This window comes from Mobula hypostoma, chromosome 2 (genome assembly GCF_963921235.1).
Source record: "Mobula hypostoma chromosome 2, sMobHyp1.1, whole genome shotgun sequence".
Classification (NCBI taxonomy): Eukaryota; Metazoa; Chordata; class Chondrichthyes; order Myliobatiformes; family Myliobatidae; genus Mobula; species Mobula hypostoma.
This window is the reverse complement of record NC_086098.1, coordinates 49733042-49751049: the sequence shown is the minus strand read 5'-3', so window position 1 is coordinate 49751049 and position 18008 is coordinate 49733042. Positions and strand designations below refer to the sequence as shown.

General features: G+C 43.2%; 1 long non-coding RNA gene across 1 annotated transcript in view; it reads left to right on the top strand.

Annotated features, from left to right (window-relative positions):
• The first annotated feature begins 295 nt into the window (after window positions 1-295).
• The window catches only part of LOC134358673 (uncharacterized), a 131003-nt gene continuing 113290 nt past the window's right edge, over window positions 296-18008 (top strand). The window contains exons 1-2 of the long non-coding RNA XR_010020919.1: window positions 296-370; window positions 1742-1796. This is a non-coding gene — a long non-coding RNA (uncharacterized LOC134358673). The remainder of the gene's footprint in view (window positions 371-1741; window positions 1797-18008) is intronic.

Sequence of the window (18008 nt, the reverse complement as noted above, 5' to 3'; positions counted from 1 at the left end):
GCCCAGTAATAAAAAAATAAAGTTGGGTAGTGCCAGCCCCCCACTAGTCTTATTCTTGCAGAGATGTTCTTTCCTAATTCGATGGGCTATATCCCCAACCTTTTTTGCGCTGCGGACCAGTTTAATATTGACAATATTCTTGCGGACCGGCCGATCGCGGGGGGGGGGGGGCGGGCGGGTGGTAGGGTTGCCAACGGACAAGAGTAGCATTTATCCCGAGAAAGACTACAATGACCATGAAGCCTTGCGCGGGCACCAGTGCACATGCGTAACCCGCGTATGCGTGTACCCGCCGATATTATTCTCTGCAAACCGTTTTTGGCGATTCTGTTCGGTGGGTCGGTGGGTGTTAATCACGACCGGAATATTGGTAATAAGTGGATAATACACTCAATTTCGTTTCTAAAAGGGTTTATCTAACGAATTTAATATTAAACACACAGCGCTTATTTTCCTCGCATGAATACAGTGATCATCAGGGGAGACAGGGGAGCTTGAAGTGTTGAAAGAACTTCCAGTAGAAGTGGTAGAGGCAGGTTCGATATTATTTAAAGTTAAATTGGATAGGTATATGGACAGGAAAGGAATGGAGGGTTATGGGCTGAGTGCAAGTCGGTGGGACTAGGTGAGAGTAGCTTTCGGCACGGACTAGAAGGGCCGAGATCGCCTGTTTCCGTGCTGTAATTGTTATATGGTTATATGTCACTTATAATAGCATCATAACATTTTAAGTAACGTTTGGATATCAAACATACAGCGCATATTTTCCTCGTATGAACATATAAAATCATTACAACGCACCAATATCGCTGAATCAGTGGGAGCCCTGGGCTGAATACTTGTTTCCCTGCAACATCGAGGGGTGACGGGAGACAGCGATATTCGAACAGGGTTCCTTATGTCCAGTCTATTCCACAATTTAGTTTTCGTTGCATTCATCGCAGAGATATGTTGGAAATGGAAGCAATGTTTTCAGTGCTTCCGTAGCTATCTGAGGATATTCAGCCTTGACTTTGATCCGGAATGCCGGCAGAGATGTTATGTCAAACATACTTCTCAGCCCGCCATCATTTACAAACTCGAGGAGTTGATCTCCTTCCCGCGCTGACACGGATGACACGCGGGTCATGACCTCGAATGCATAATGGCTCAACAGTGGCCGTGACAGGGAATGAGGAAAGGTGCAGCTGACTCCTATCACCAGATCATATCGTTTCCTCGCGGCCTGGTGGTTGGGGACCGCTGGGCTATATAATTCCATATGAAAGGTAGGATTATCGAATCTAATCCTTTAAAAAAGGTTTTGGTAAGATAGAGGGGTAGGTTCTGAAATAGACAGAGCAGTTGGGGAAGGAAGATCAGCTTGACTGCATTTACTCTACTCACTAAAGAAATTGGGAGTGTCTTCCAAAATTCTATTTTCTTTTTAATCTTTTCAATTAGAGAGGTAAAATTCGCTTCAAATAAAGAACTATACTTTTTGGTTATTGCAATTCCAAGGTAAGTAAACTTCTCAAGGGTTATTTTGAATAGAAATTGTTTAAGCCCCTCCTGTTCTTCTACTTGGACAGGGAATAATTTACTTTTACCCCAATTAATCTTATACCCTGAGAAAGTGCCAAATAAATTGACTATTTCCAGCAAAACTGGAATATTAATATATGGTTTCGTTACAAACAATAAAACGTCGTCCGCATAAAGGGAAAATTTGTTGATAGTATATTCTGTATTGTACCCATAGATTTCAGGGTGAGAACGTATAGTCTCTGCAAGTGGTTCCAGGACCAACACACACGGTAAGGGACTTAATGCACAGCCCTGTCTTGTGCCCCTGTGCAAACTGAATGGTTCCAAAAGGGTCTGATTAGTTAGTATTTTAGCACCAGGGTTACTGTACAGTAGCTTAATCCAAGTTATAAATTTATCTCCTATCCCAAATTTTTTCAAAATCTCATAGAGGTATTGCCATTCCACTTGGTCGAATGCTTTCTCAGTTCTAAACTTAATATTATAAGGTCTTCCTTAGGATATCTTGGGGAATGCATTATATTAAGAAGGTGCCTGATGTTATGGAAAGAATTTCTTTTAGGGATAAACCCAGTTTGATCTGAGTGTGCCAATTTATGTATCTGCTGATTGAGTCTCCTTGCCAGCATTTTAGCCAAAATTTTCTGATCCGAATCTAGCAGTGAAATCGGCCTATAAGATCCTACCTCCTCTGGGTCTTCGTCCTTTTTCGGAATAAGCGTGATAATGGCCTTGTTCAGGGTTTGGGGTAACCTGCCAGTTTCAAACGACTTTCTATACATCCTTACCATACAAGGTGCTAACAAGTCACTAAACTTCTCATAAAACTTATTACCTATTCCATCCGAACCTGGACTCTTGCCATTTTTCAGGGATCTTATTGTTCTTACTATTTTGTCATTTGTAATCTCTGCTTCCAAAGCCTGACGCTCCATCAGATTGAGTGAAGGTAGCCAACAAGTGTCCAGAAATGTATGCACGCTCCCTGTTGGTACATTAGATTGAGATGCATATAATTTTTCATAATACTGATGGAATCTTTGATTAATGTCTTTGTGTTACACCAACAGAGTGCCCATGTCTGATTTAATTTTATGAATGGCCCAATCACTTTCCAATTTGCGTAGCTGTCTTGCCAGCAATTTGTGCGGTCTATCACCAAGTTCAAAGAAATCCTGGTTTGTAAACATAAACGTTCTGCACATCCTTCCTGAGAGTACTTGGCTAAGTTTGTATTTTAATGATGAAATTCTGTTGTATTTTTCTGCGGATGGTTGTTGCGCATTCTCCGTGTCTAGTTTACGTATTTGTTCTTCTTGTTATATTTGTTCTGCTCTACTACGTTTCTTTAGGGAAGACTGAAAGGAAATTACACATCCTCTAACATAAGCTTTAAATGTTTCCCATAATAGTCCTGGGGGTGTTTCACTATTATCATTTGTCTCAAAAAACAATAAAATTTGCGATTCTAAGTATTCACAAAATTTTGGATTTGTAAGTAGCTGAGGATTAAACCTCCAATTTCTATGTATTTGCATCGATTCACCCAGCTCCAGTGAAAAAGTAGCATGCTGTGGTCTGAGATGACAATATTATGATATCTTATGTTATCGACTTGTGGCAGTATTTTGCCATCAAGGAGGAAATAGTCAATCCTAGTACAGTATATATATTATGAACTCAGAGAGTGGAATGAATACTCTCTCCCTGTTGGGTTGAATAGTCTCCATATTTCACACAGATTCATAGTGTCTATATGTTTTCAGCAGGTTACTTGCCTTTGATGGTAAATGCCCTCTGATTGGAAGATCTGTCTAAATATGTATCCAGAACAAACTTAAAATCCCCTCCAATAATCAGGTTAGTGCTGGAGACCTTTGGTATCAATCCTAGAACTCATCTAAAAAATTCCAGGTCATCCCAGTTTGGTCTGTAGATACTCAGTAAGGTAACTGGCATAGATTGTATTTCCCCAGTAACTATAACATATCTCCCGTCCTTGTCCGCTATTGTTGTTAGGTGACGAAATGGAATATTTCTGCAAATTATTATTGCCACACCCCTAGATTTCATTGGAAACTTTGAGGAATATATTTGGCCTATCCACTTGCCCCTAATTTTACAGTGAGCTTCATTCTTCAAATGTGTTTCCTGCAGGAAGATCTCGTCGGCCTGTAGCAATTATAGGTGAGATAGCACTTTACCCCTTTTCACTGGCTCATTAATCCCATTTACATTCCAGGAACAAAAAGTAATGCAATTTCTTGTCCCCTGACCTCCTACCATCTCAGTATTTAACATCTGTATGATAATGTTTTTGATCTTTTCTGGACCTTGTAAATCTATCGGTCATTAGAAATGAATGGACCCTAAACAGCATTCCCTTAGCCCTATCCCTCCCTCCCCCCACAACCCCCACCATCCTTGAAAGCTCGAAATAACCAACAAGAAAATCCATATCACCATACACAAATACACCTAGTCAAAACTCTAGAAATAACTTCTTGAGCTTTAACACTTCTCTGAACCAATTTTGTAGCTCCCCAGTTATAGAGATGGTCACAAAGCCAAATCTGGCATCAGAATGAAAAAAAAAACAAGAAAAACTAGCAAACAGAGATTATCAAGATGTTAAAGAGTGATTCTCAAAACTACAACTTACTCTAGCACCAGAAAGTCTAGCACCATTAACAACATACTCCTCATACAACACCAGTTTAGACCAACTCTTATTACTATCTGTGCACTCATAGGGCCTTAATCCGACATAGTACAATCCAAATATAACTCAGAGTTCTGTTTTCTATAGGGATTAGAGGCAGGGCCTCATTAATGTTCAAAATGTTCACAATTTCCTACCGCGGAGTTTTACTTGGGGCATCTTCATTCTGTAAGGGGTTTCTGCTCACTGTGCACAGTCACTTCTCTGCATTTCCCAAATGACATTCAGCATACCAGCGAGCTTCTTCTGGATCTGTAAACACCACCTCGGTTCCATTAATTGTCACTCGTAGCTTTGCGGGATAGATGAGGCCAAACTTGACTTCAGGTCTATCCCGCAGTAACCTCCTGACCGGTGTGAAAGCCGCACGTCGTTTAGCCACTGTGGATGGGAGGTCTCTGAAGATGTGAATCCTTTGTCTTTGATATTGTAGATTCTTGGTACCTATCACCTCCTGCATTATATCTTCAAATACATGGCAATAATGGATCCTCACGATCAGGTGTTGCGACGGCTCATCGTCCCCCAGGTGTCCCAAGATGAGACACAGTCAGTATGGTTTCCTTAAGGGAAGGTCTTGCCTGATGAACTTGTTTTAATGCAGCATAAGAAATAAAATGGACGATCATGAAATTCAGCTACAGATTGGCAAATATGACGTTGTGGCCATCTCTGAAGCTTGGCTAAGGGATGGTTGCCATTGGGAGCTGAACATCCAAGGATATACAGTGTATCGGAAAGATAGGTTAGTAGACAGAAGGGGTGGTGTGGCCCAGGGGATAAAAAATAATATTAAATCATTAGAAAGGGATGACATAGGATCGGAAGGTATAGCGTCTCTATGGGTTGAGTTAAGAAACAGCAAGGGTAAAATGACCCTAATGGCAGATGTATACAGGCCTCCAAACAGCAGCCAGGACGTGGATTACAAATTACAGTAGGAGATAGAAATTACAGTCAGAGCCAAAGTAAAAGCAAAAGAGAGGGCATACAGGGAAGTCAGAGCTAGAGGGAAGATAGAGGATTGGGAATCTTTTAAAAACTTTCAGAAGGAAACTAAGAAGAACATGAGGAAGGAAAAGATGAATTATGAAGGAATCTGGCGACTAATATCAAAGAAGATACTAAAAGCTTTTTTAAGTATATAAAGATTAAAAGAGAGTTGAGGGTAGATATAGCACTAATAGAAAATGACGCTGGAGATACTGTAAGGAGAGACGCAGAGACAGCAGAGGAACTGAATGTGTATTTTGCATCAGTCTTCACAGTGGAAGACTTATGCAGTATACCGACTGTCAGGGAAGTGAAGTTTGTGCAATGAAAATTATGACTCAGAAGGTGCTCAGGAAGCTTAATGGTCCGAGGGTGGATAAATCTCCTGGATGGACCTGATGGAATGCACCCTCGGGTTCTGAAGGAGGTAGCTGGAGAGATTGCACAGGCATTAACAATGATCTTTCAAGAATCAATAGATTCTAGCATTGTACCTGATGACTGGAAAATTGCAGATGTTACTCTGCTATTTAAGAAAGGCGGGAGGCAGCAGAAAGGAAACTATAGACCTGTTAACCTGGCATCAGTTTTTGGGAAGTTCTTGGAATCGATTGTTAGGGATGAGATTACGGTGTACTTGGAGGCGCTTGACAAGATAGGCCAAAGCCACCATGATTTCCTGAAAGAAAGATCCTGCCTAAGAAACCAAATGCAGTTTTTGAGGAAATTACATGCAGGGTAGGCAAAGGAGATGCAGTAGATGTGGTCTACTTGGATTTTCAGAAGGCCTTTAACAAGGTGCCACACATGACGCTGCTTAGCAAGATAGGAGCCCATGGAATTACAGGGCAGTTACTAGCATGGGTGGAGCATTGGCTGATGGGCAGAAAACAGAGAGTGGGAATAAAGGGATCCTATTCTGGCTGGCTCCCACTTACCAGTGGAGTTCCACAGGAGTCGGTGTTGGGACCGCTGCTTTTTATGATGTATGTCAATGATGTGAACTATGGGATTAATGGATTTGTGGCTAAATTTGCCAATGATACAAAGGTAGGCGGAGGAGCAGGTAGTGTTGAGGAAACAGAGGGCCTGCAGAGAGAATTAGATAGTTTAGAGGAATGGGCAAAGAAGTGGCAAATGAAATATAATGCTTGAAAGTGTATGGTCATACACTTTGGTGGAAGAAATAAACGGGCAGACCAATATTTAGATTGGGAGAGAATTCAAAATGCAAAGGGACTTGGGAGTCCTTGTGCAAGATACCCTGAAGGTTAACCTCCAGGTTGAGTCGGTGGTGAAGAAGGCAAATGCAATGTTGGCAATCATTTCTAGAGGTATAGAATATAAGAGCAGGGATATGATGTTGAGGCTCTATAAGGCACATGTGAGACCACACTTGAAGTATTGTGTGCAGTTTTGGGCTCCTTATTTCAGAAAGAAAATACTGACATTGGAGAGGGATCAGAAAAGATTCACAAGAATGATTCCAGGAATGAAAGGGTTACCGTATGAGGAACGTCTGACAGCTCTTGGGCTGTATTCCCTGGAGTTCAGGAGAATGAGGGGGCATCTCATAGAAACATCCCAAATGTTAAAAGGCCTGAGCAGATTAGATATAACAAAATTATATCCCATGGTAGGGGATTCTAGGGCAAGAGGGCACGACTTCAGGATTGAAAGATGTCCATTTAGAACAAAGATGCGAAAAATTACTTTAGTCAAAAGGGTGGTAAACCTGTGGAAATTGTTGCCATGAGTGGTTGTGGAGGCCTAGTCACTGGGTGTGTTTAAGGCACAGTTAGATAGATTCCTGATTATCCAAGGCATCAAAGGGTATTGGGAGAAGGTAAGGGGGTGGGGATGACTGGAAGAATTGGATCAGCCCATGATTGAATAGTGGAGCAGACTTGATGGGCCAAATGGCCTACTTCTGCTTCTATATCTTATGGTCTTATGGAATTCCTTGAGGAGGTTACAAGTAGGATAGATGAAGGGGATGCAGTAGACATTGTATATTTGGATTTTCAGATCTTTGACAAGGGGCCACACATGAGGCGGCTTACCAAGTTGAGAGCCCAAGGTGCAACAGGAAAGTTACTAGGATGGTCAGAGCATTAGCTGGCAGTGAGTGGGAATAAAAGGATCCTTTTCTTGTTGGCCTCCAGTGATGTTCCACAGGGGTTGGTGTTGGGACTGCTTGTTATGCTGTATATCAATGATTTAGATGATTTAATAGATGGCTTTGATGACAGGTTTGCAGATGATATGAAAATTGGTGAGGGGGCAGGTAGTGTTAAGGAAACAGGAAGACTGCAAAAGGACTTGGACAGATTAGGAGAATGGGCAAGAAAGTGACAAATGAAATACAATGTTGGAAGATGCATGGTCATGCACTTTGGTGGAAGAAATAAATGTGCAGACTATTTTCAAAATGAGGAGGAAATCCAAAATGAGAAGCAAAGGGACTTGGGAGTCCTTGTGCAGAATACCCTAAATGTTAACTTGCAGATATAGTTCATGGTGAGGAAGGCAAATACAAGGTTAGCCCTTATTTCAAAAGGTCTAGAATGCAAGAGCAGGGAAGTGATACTGATGTTTTATAAGGCACTGGTGAGGCCTCACCTTGAGTAATGTGAACAGTTTTGGGATCCTTATCTAAGAGGAGTTGTGTGGCATTGGAGAGGGTTCGGAGGAAGTTCACAGGAGTGATTCCAGGAGTGAAAGTGTTATAATATGAATAATGTTTGATGGCTCTGGGACTGTACTTGCTGGAATTTGGGAGCATGAGAGGGGGTCTCATTGAAACCTCCTGAATATTGAATGGCTTAGACAAAGCAGATGTGGAAAGGATGCTTCCCATGGTGGGGGAGTCTAGGATGAGGGCACAGCCTCAGGATAGAGGTACGACCATTTAAAACAGACGTGGAGAAATTTCTTCAGCCAGATGATGGTGAATTTGTAGAATTTGTTACCAAAGGCAGCTGCAGGGGCCAGGTCATTGGGTGTATTTAAAGCAGAGATTCATAGGTTTTTGATTGGACACGGCATCAAAGGTTACGGGGAGAAGGCCGGGGAGTAGGACTGATGAGGGGAAAAAGGGATCAGCCGTGGTTGACTGGCAGAGCAGGGTCAATGGGCCAAATGGCCTAATTCTGCTCCTATGTCTTATGCTTATAAGTAATTCTAAAGTACTCCACCTAACTTTCTTAGCATCATAAAGAAAATCCTAAAAGCACTAGATCTGATTTTTCCTTCTTGTATTTTCACATTTTCTGAGTAATACACTGAGTAAGTGTATTTCCATTCTGGTGTTTAATTATCCTGTCAGTGTAATAGGAGCCCTACCTACATGCACCTGTGCAGTCCTTGAGTTACTCAGAATTTAAACATTTATACTGGTAGGGTATATTAACATGCAGGATACATGAGCACGGTGGTTAAGATGAGACCTCCGGTTTTGATTGAACATCATGAATTCTAATGTCACCCCACACCAAAGGAGGTATTTAGATTTGTCATTAAATCAAAAGCTAAATTTTCTAGCCATGGGTCATTAAAAACACCACCTGACTCACTAATATCTCTCAGGAAAGAAAAGGTGCCATTTTTACCTAATCCGGACTACATCTGACTCCATATCCATTGCTTTTAATTGGCATCTGAAAGATCAAGGATAGATGCCAAGTGATGGTCCTGCCGACAAAGTTCAAAGTTCACACCTCGTGACTGAGTGAATAAACTGGAAGCAGCTGCTAGTCACATCCTGTCACATGGAGATTCACTTCAGAGAGAAGGATAGACACGCATACACTTTAGACAGAAACTACAAATAATGGTATGCAAGACTTCTAGTCCAATACGGAAAGATATGGTATATTCCTTAAAACCGTAAAACTACATCTGCAAAAATTGCTTTTCATAAAAAGCATTTTTGTGCAGTGCTAATCAAAAGCTGGAGTCATTTCACCAAGTGGCTTGCCACATCTCTATGCACCTTGTAAACTGTAAAATAATGTGGTGCTAGGGGAAGATCATAAGCTGGTCTGCTTCACTCTAGCAACACCTTCAATCAATTAAGCAGCTGACAGTGGATTTGACAGAACTGCAGGAAACAATATACTTGAAGCCCAGCACTTATTTTCATCTACTGGGTCACTGGCTTCTCCATCAGTATATCCAAGCAAACTGACTGAAGAGTATTTATAAATGTTGAATGTGTGAATGATTTTAAACACAGTAAAATACCACAAATAGCAAAAAGATGATAAGTAATGAAAAATATTGGGAAAGTATTTCTACACACACTTGGGTGATGTAATGGCATCTTTGTCACTGCCAAAATGGATAAATAAAGATTCTGTTTCATAACTTAAGCCCAGAAAAACAACCTGACATTTTTGATCCACAGGCACCAGCATCAAATTTGTGTTCTTTCTCCAATGGCAGAGCGAGCAATTTGATACAATTAAATAACAGGACAAATCTGTTACATTGAGGTGCCTGTTAATAAAGATTTAACTTTATGAAATTTATGAGATACATTGAAACCGAGCAGCAAACCATTCTATTAATGGAATCATTTGATGATTGATTAGCTTTTATTTTTTTAATATTTAGATGCTAATTTTGGACTGGCAGCAATTATTCTGCAGAATCAGATACTGTATCACTAGCACACTGTGCCTGTGCATTGCGTCTTCAAAACGTCAATCCAAATATTTCAGTTGTCTTTCTCCAGCACCAAAATGTTCATTATCTTTTGCTTAAATATCTAATTCCTTACATAGACAGTACAGCAAAGTACAGGTCCTCTGGGCCAAAATATTGTGCTGACCTGTTAACCTTGTCTAAGATAAATGGTCAATGGAACCCTTCCTTCCCACATAGCCCTCCGTTTTCCTTTCATCCATGTACCTATCTAAAAGACTCTTAAATGTCCCTAATGTCCCTGATTTTACCACCTTCCATGGCAGTGCAGGTTTCACATACTTACCACTCCCTGTAAAAACAAAATAACTATCTCTAAAGTTATGTCAATACTTTCCTCCGAAGTAAAAATATGCCCCCTCATCTTACCCATTTCTGCTCTGGGAAAAATCTCTGGCTGTCCACTCTACCTATGCCTCTTATGTCGAATGCCTTTATCAAGTCACCTCTCATTCTTTCATTCTCGCTAATCCAGGCAGCATCCTGATTGGGAGACCGCTTTGCTGAGCACCTATACTCCATCCACCAGGAGAAGTAGGATCTCCCAGTGGCCACCCATTTTAATTCTACTTCCCATTCCCATTCCAATATGTCTATTCATCGCCTCCTCTACAGTCGCAATGAGGCCACACTCAGGCTGGAAGTACAGCACTTTATACTCCATTTATATAGCCTCCAACCTGATGGCATGAACGTTGATTTCTCAAACTTCTGGTAATGCCCCCCCCCTCTCTTTTACCATTCCCAATCTCCTTTTCCCTCTCTCACCGTATCTCCTTGCCTGCCCATTACCTCGCTCTGCTTTTCCTCTCCCCTTTTCTTCCTTCCGCCTCTCTGCTTTTCCTCTCCCCTTTTCTTCCTTCCAAGGCCTTCAGTCCTCTCCGATCAGATTCCCTCTTCTCCAGCCCTGTATCTCTTTCACCAATCGACCTCCCAGCTCTTTACTTCACCTCTCCCTCTCCTATTTTCACCCATCACCAGGTGGTTCTCTCTGCTTTTCCCCTGTCTTTTAAATCTACTCCTCATCTTTTTGTCTCCGGTGCTGATGAAGAGTCTTGGCCCGAAACGTTGACTGTACTGTTTTCCATAGATGCTGCCTAGGCTGCGGAGTTCTTCCAGAATTTTGTATGTGTTTCCTGCTTAACCAAACTATCAACATGTGCTGCAACTTTGAGGGATCTATGGATGTGGACCCCCAAGATCCCTCTGTTCTTCCAAGCAGTTAACCATCCTGTCATTAACCCTGTATTCTGCTTTCAAGGTGGACCTTCCATTGTGAATTACTTCAGCCACATCTCAGCCCAGCTCTGCACCACTATAACCTAGGACAATCTTCTACATTACCCATCACATAACCAGCCCTCATGCCACCTGCAAGCTTACTAACACACCCTTCCACTTCCTCACGTAAGTTGTTTATAAAAATCACAGAGCAGAAACCCAAGAATAGACCACAGTGGAATATGACTGGTAACTGATCTCCTGTCAGAATATGCTCCATCTGCTACCACCTTCTTATTTCTTCTGTGAGGAAGCTAATTCCGAATTCACGCAGCCAAATTTACCTGGTCCCATGCCTCCTGACTTTCTGAATGAAGAAGCTTTTCAAGTGCCTTACTAAGAGGTTTTACCCTCTCTCTGACCATCAATATACACCATGCACACTGCTCTCCCTTCATCAATTTGCTTTGTCAAATTCCCCAAAGAATTCAATCGGGCCTGTGAGACAAAATCTGCCCTTTATAAAGCCATGTTGACTGTCCCTAATAATTCCTTTCTCCAAATGTTTGAAAATTATCTAAGAATCCTCCCCTGTAGGCATTAGACTCACTGGTCTGTGGTTCCTAGAGTTACTCCTACTCCCTTTCTTGAACAAAGAAATAACATTTGCCACCCTCTAACCTTCTGGTCAGAGAGTTCAAAGAGCAAAGTAAATTTTTATCAAGGTGCATGTATGTTACCATATACAGCCTTGAGATTCACTTTCTTGTGAGTAATCATAGTAAGTACAAGAAACACGATAGAATTAATGAAAAGCCACACCCAGCAGGATAGATCACAACCAATGTGCAAAAAAAAACACAATCTGTGCAAATGCAAAAGGGAAGGGAAGTTTAAAAAAAGTCAACAGGAAATAATAATAACAAAAGAAATTGTAAAATTGGAGCAGCCATTGTGTGAGTGGGCCAGTTTTAGAGTGGGGAGTTGAGGCTTTGGTTCATCGAGGCTAGGCCAAGATAGACTTTTTTGTGATTTATTCTTTCTTTATTCCCTATTGCACATTTAAAACAGTGGGGATACCAGACAGCATACTGGGATGCTCCACTTGCAGGATTGTGGAGTGTAGGGAGACCACTGGTGTCCCTGATGACTACATCTGCAAGAAGTGCATCCTGTTCAGCTTCTAACAGACCATGTTGTTAAGTTGGAGTTGGAACTGGATGAACTCCGGATCATTCAGGAGGCCGAGGGTTGATAGGACATGCAGGGAGGTAGTTAAACTCAAGTTTGAAGACACAGGTAACTGGGTGACCATCAGGAGAGGGAAAGGGAATAGGCAGCCAGTGCAGAAGACCTCTGTAGCCATTCCCCTCAACAACAGGTATACCACCTTGGATACCGTTGGGGGTGAAATAACCTCCCAGAGGAAGCCACAGTGGTGAGGTCTCTGGCACAGAGTCTGGCTCTGCTGGCTCAGAAGGGAGAGGAAGAAGAGGCAAGCTGTAGTGATAGGGGATTCAATGGTTAGGGGAACAGAAAGGAGGCTCTGTGGACGAGAATGAGATTCCCAAACGGTTTGTTGCCTCCTGGGTCCCAGGGTTAGGGATCTCTCAGATTTAATTCATAGTATTCGAAGTGGGATGGAGAGCAGCCAGAGGTCATGGTCCACATTGGTACCAATAACATAGGTAACAAGGTTCTGCAAAGTGATTTCAGGAGTTGGGTACTCAGTTAAAGGATTGGACTTCAAGGGCTGTGATCTCAGGATTGTTAACTATGCCACATGCTAGTGAGGCCAGAAATAGGAAGATCATGCAGTTTAACATGAGGCTAAGGAGCTGGTGCAGGAGAGAGCCCTTCAGATTTTGGGATCATTGGGCTGTCTTTCAGGGAAGATGGGACCTGTACAGAAGGGATGGATTGCACCTGAACTAGAGTGGGACTAATATCCAAGTGGGAAGGTCTGCTAGTGCTGGACAAGAGTGTTTAATCTAGAATTGCAGGGGATGGGAACCACAGCACCAGAACTGATAGTGGAGTGGTTTTGAAGAAAGATGTTGCTAAGCCTCCATACAAAGTCTGGAATCAAAAGCTCGAGCAGGGTGGGATGAATATTCTGAGTTGTGTTTATTTCAATTTGAGGAGTATTGAAGGAAAGATGGAATTATGACATTGTAGCCATTAGGTAGACGGTTGCAGGATAGACAGGATTGTCAGCTCAGAGCTCTGAGGTTCCATTGTTTTAGATGTGATAGAATGGGAAGGATTAAAGCGAGAGAAGTTGCATTACCAGTCGGGGAAAATGTCACAGCAGTGCTGTCAGGACAGACTGGAGAGCTTGCCTAGTCAGGGTAGAACTGAGGACGAAGAAAGATATGACCATGTTAATGGGTTATGTAATAGACTACCTAAAACAGTCCATGGGACTTAGAGGAACAAATTTGTAGAGAGAACACAGGCTGTTGCAAGAAATATAAGGTTGTTGTAGTAGGTGATTTTTAACTTTACACATATTCCTCCTATACTGTAAAAGGTCTGGATGGGAAAGAGTTTCTCAAATGTGTTCAGGAAAGTTTCCTTAATCAGTTCATAGAAATCCCATCTAGAAAGAGTGAGATGATCGACCTCCTGTTATGGAATGAGAAAGGGCAGGTGACAGAAGTTTATGTAGGGGAACACTTTGCATCTAAAGTTCAAAGTACATTCATTATCAAAGTACATATAAATTATATAACCTTGAGATTTGTCTCCTTATTGACAGCCACATAATAAGAAACCTGAAGGAACACATTTAAAAAACGTACCAATGAACACCTAAGTAATACACATAAAATGCTAGAACATCGGTCCCCAACCACTGGACCACGGACCAGTACCGGGCCACAAAGCATGCGCTACCGGGCCGCGAGGAAACGCTATGAGTCAGCTGCACCTTTCCTCATTCCCTGTCACGCCTACTGTTGAGCTTGAACGCACGCAAGGTCATTACGCACGCGTCATCCATGTCAGCGCGGGAAGGACATCAACTCCTCGAGCTTGCAGATGATGGCGGGTTGAAAAGTATGTTTGACATAACATCTCTGCCGGCATTCTGGATCAAAGTCAAGGCTAAATATCCTGAGATAGCCACAAAAGCACTGAAAACGTTGCTTCCATTTCCAACATATCTCTGCAATGAATGCAACGAAAACTAAATTGCGGAATAGATTGGACATAAGGAACCCCCTTCGAGTATCGCTGTCTCCCATCACCCCTCGATGGCACCGTCTTGTTGCAGGAAAACAAGCCCAAGGCTCCCACTGATTCAGCGATATTGGTGTGTTGCAATGATTTTATATGTTCATATGGTGAAAATATGTGCTGTGTGTTTAATATCCAAACGTTACTTAAAATGTTATGATGCTATTGACTTATATAACTATATAACAATTACAGCATGGAAACAGGCGAACTCTGCCCTTCTAGTCCGTGCCGAACGCTACTCTCACCTAGTCCCACCTACCTGCACTCAGCCCATAACCCTCCGTTCCTGTCCTGTCCTGTCCATATACCGATCCAATTTTTCTTTGAATGATAATATCGAACCTGCCTCTGCCACTTCTACCGGAAGTTCGTTCAACACTTACTTCAAGCTCTCCTGTCATCACCCGATAATTGACTTATCACTATATTCATGCGAGGAAAATATGTGCTGTGTGTTTAATATTAAATTCATTAGATAAACCCTTTTAGAAACGAAATTGAGTGTATCAGCCACTTATCACCTATATGATTAACACCCCCACCCCCCAACAGAATTGCTAAAAAAGATTTGTAGAAAAACGCAAACATGAGGAATTCTGCAGATGCTGGAAGTTCAAGCAACACACATCAAAGTTGCTGGTGAATGCAGCAGGCCAGGCAGCATCTCTAGGAAGACATACAATCGACGTTTTGGGCCGAGACCCTTCGTCAGGACTAACTGAAAGAAGAGATAGTAAGAGATCTGAAAGTGGGAGGGGGAGGGAAAGATTCAAAATGATAGGCGAAGACAGGAGGGGGAGGGATGGAGCCAAGAGCTGGACAGGTGATTGGCAAAAGGGATATGAGAGGATCATGGGACAGGAGGCCCAGGGAGAAGGAAAAGGTAGGTGGGGGGGGGGAGAACCCAGAGGATGGGCAAGGGGTATAGTCAGAGGGACAGAGCGAGAAAAAGGAGAGAGAGAGAAAGAATGTGTGTATATAAATAAATAACGGATGGGGTACAAGGGGGAGGTGGGGCATTAATGGAAGTTAGAGAAGTCAATGTTCATGCCATCAGGTTGGAGGCTACCCAGACAGAATATAAGGTGTTGTTCTTCCAACCTGAGTGTGGCTTCTTTACAGTAGAGGAGGCTGTGGATCGACATATCAGAATGGGAATGGGATGTGGAATTAAAATGTGTGGCCACTGGGTGATCCTTCTTTCTCTGGCGGCAGAGCATAGGTGTTCAGCAAAACAATCTCCCAGTCTGCGTCGGGTCTCGCCAATGTATAGAAGGCCACATCGGGAGCACCGGATGCAGTATATCACCCCAGCCGACTCACAGGTGAAGTGTCACCTCACCTGGAAGGACTGTCTGGGGCCCTGAATGGTGGTAAGAGAGGAAGTGTAAGGGCATGTGTAGCACTTGTTCGGCTTACAAGGATAAGTGTCAGGAGGGAGATCAGTGGGGAGGGATGGGGGGAACGAATGGACAAGGGAGTCGCGTAGGGAGAGATCCCTGTGGAAAGCAGAGAGAGGGGGGCAGGGAAAGATGTGCTTAGTGATGGGATCCCGTTGGAGGTGGCGGAAGTTACGGAGAATAATATTTTGGACCCGGAGGCTGGTGGGGTGGTAGGCGAGGACCAGGGGAACCCTATTCCTAGTGAGGTGGCGGGAGGATGGAGTGAGAGCAGATGTGCATGAAATGGGGGAGATGCGTTTGAGAGCAGAGTTGATAGTGGAGGAAGGGAAGCCCCTTTCTTTAAAAAAGGAGGACATGTCCCTCGTCCTGGAATGAAAAGCCTCATCCTGCGAGCAGATGCGGCAGAGACGGAGGAATTGCGAGAAGGGGATGGCATTTTTGCAAGAGACAAGGTGAGAAGAGGAATAGTCCAGATAGCTGTGAGAGTCAGTAGGCTTATAGTAGACTTCAGTAGATAAGCTGTCTCGAGAGATAGAAACAGAAAGATCTAGAAAGGGGAGGGAGGTGTCGGAAATGGACCAGGTAAACTTGAGGGCAGGGTGAAAGTTGGAGGCAAAGTTAATGAAGTCAACAAGCTCAGCATGCGTGCAGGAAGCAGCGCCAATGCAGTTGTGATTTTCAAATCTCTTACTAGCTCTTCCTTCAATTCGTCCTGACAAGGGGTCTCGGCCCGAAACGTCGACTGTACCTCTTCCTAGAGATGCTGCCTGGCCTACTGCATTCACCATCAACTTTGATTTGTAGAAAAATATCGGCACCTACACGCGTGCGCACTGGTGCCCGCGCAAAGCTTCATGGTCATTGTAGTCTATCTCAGGGTAAACCCAATGTAGTTGACTGCTACTCTGGTCCGTTGGCAGCCCTACCCACCGCCCCCGCCCCCCCCCCGACTGGGTCGGCCGGTCCTCAAGAATATTGTCAATATTAAACCGGTCCGCAATGCAAAAAAGGCTGGAGACCCCTGTACTAGAGGAACTCAGCAGTTCAGGCAGTATCTATGGAAAAGAGTAAACAGTCGACATTTTGGGCTGAAACACTTCATCTAGACTAGGGAAAAAAGGGGTCAGAAGAAGAGGTGGGGGGAGGAGAGGATGAAGTTCAAGGTCGTCGGTGATAGGTGAAAATGGGAGATGGGGAGGGGGTGAAGTAAAGAGCTGGGATGTAGATTGGTAAAAGAGATAAAGGGCTGGAGACGGGAGAATCTGATAGGAGAGGACAGAAGGCCGTGGAAGAAAAGGAAGGAGGAGCAACAGAGGGAGGTGATGGGCAGGTAAGGAGATAAGGTGAGAGAAGGAAATGGGGAATAGTGAAGGAGAGATGGTGGGCCATTACCAGAGGTTCGAGAAATCAATATTCATGCCATCAGGTTGGAGGCTACCCAAATGGAATATAAGGTGTTGCTCCTCCAACCTGAGTGTGGCCTCATTACGGCAGTAGAGGAGGCTATGGACTGACATGTTGGAATAGGAAATAGAATTGAAATGGGTGGCCATGAGTAGATCCCATTTTTTTCTGGCGGATGGAGTGTAGTTATTTGGTGAATTAGTCTCCCAATCTACGTTGTGCCTCACCGATATAGAGGAGGTCACACTGGGTGCAGCGGATACAGTAAATGACCCCAAAAGACTCACGGGTGAAGTTTTGCCTTACCTGGAAGGACTGTTTAGGGCTCTGATTGGTAGTGAAGGGACGGGTGTGCTTCTTCTTCCATTTACAATGATCCTTGCAAAAGAGAGAAAAATTCACACTGCGCAAACAATAAAAGCAAACAACATTCATAATGGAAGTGAGTCCAGAGACACGAAATCCCTCAGCCTCAGCTTGAGTGTAGCGAAGAGCAGAGCAATGAGCAGTACCCTTGCCTTCATTCATGACACACTGCATTTTCAATTAATTTGGCAAGGTATTTAAACCATCTGAACACTGGGTTGTTCCACGCACTTGGACCTGGGCCTTATCACTTCAATATGCTCTGAACCTGGATCTCACCGTCATGTTTCAGCCCATATGCAACCTTTCCAAATCAGCTCAGTGTTTAGATCGATCCACCCTCGCTCTTGAATTAGGTGGACAGGATCCAAATCTCCTGCACTCTAACTTGTCTCTGCTGCATTCACTCCAACTCCAATTTG